Source organism: Nomia melanderi, unplaced genomic scaffold (assembly GCF_051020985.1).
Source record: "Nomia melanderi isolate GNS246 unplaced genomic scaffold, iyNomMela1 scaffold0014, whole genome shotgun sequence".
Lineage (NCBI taxonomy): Eukaryota > Metazoa > Arthropoda > Insecta > Hymenoptera > Halictidae > Nomia > Nomia melanderi.
Genome location: NW_027475130.1, coordinates 4,349,071 through 4,350,025, shown reverse-complemented (window position 1 = coordinate 4,350,025; position 955 = coordinate 4,349,071).

The following is a 955-nucleotide window of genomic DNA, read 5'->3' as shown; positions in this document are numbered from 1 at the left end:
CTATCTGTAATAGCACCCGAGATATCACCTTATATATATTGGATTTTCCCCTGACCCTGAGTGTCCGGCCCCATGAAACGGTGGTTTTCTCGGCCCCTGGTGGTCCGAGGTCGTCCCGCTGTCCAGATTCATGCGGCGGGGCCTCCAACAGACAATGAACTTTGATTTATTGCGCTATCTGTAATAGCACCCGAGATATCACCAGATTTATATTGGATTTTTCTCTGACCCTGAGTGTCCGACCCCATGAGACGGTAGTTTTCTCGGCCCCTGGTGCTCCGAGGTCGTTCCCGCTGCACAGATTCATGCGCTAGGGACAACTGCAGACAATGCACTTTGATTTATTGCGCTATCTCTAATTTCACCCGAGATATCACCAGATATATATTGGATTTTTCCCTGACCCTGAGTGTCCGGCCCCATGAGGCGGTGGTTTTCTCGGCCCCCTGGTGGTCTGAGGTCGTTCCCGCTGCACAGATGCATGCGCCAGTGCCTCCTGCAGATAATTCAATTTGGTTTATTGCGCTATCTGTAATAGCACCCGAGAAAGCACCATATACATTCTGGATTTTTACATGACTTTGGGTGACGGATACCGAAAATCTGTAATTTTCTCGGCCCCTGGTGGTCCGATGTCGTTATTGCTGCACAGATTCATGCGCAAGGCCCTCCTACGGACAATGCACTTTGATTTATTGCGCTATCTCTAATAGCACCCGAGTTATCACCGGATATATATTTGATTTTTCCCTGACCCTGAGTGCCCGGCCCCATGAGACGGTGGTTTTCTCGGCCCCTGGTGGTCCGAGGTCGTTCCCGCTGCCCAGATTCATGCGCCAGGGCCTCCTACAGACAATGCACTTTGATTTATTGCGCTATCTGTAATAGCAGCCGAGATATCACCGTATATATATTGGATTTTCCCCTGACCCAGAGTGTCCGGCCCCATGAGACT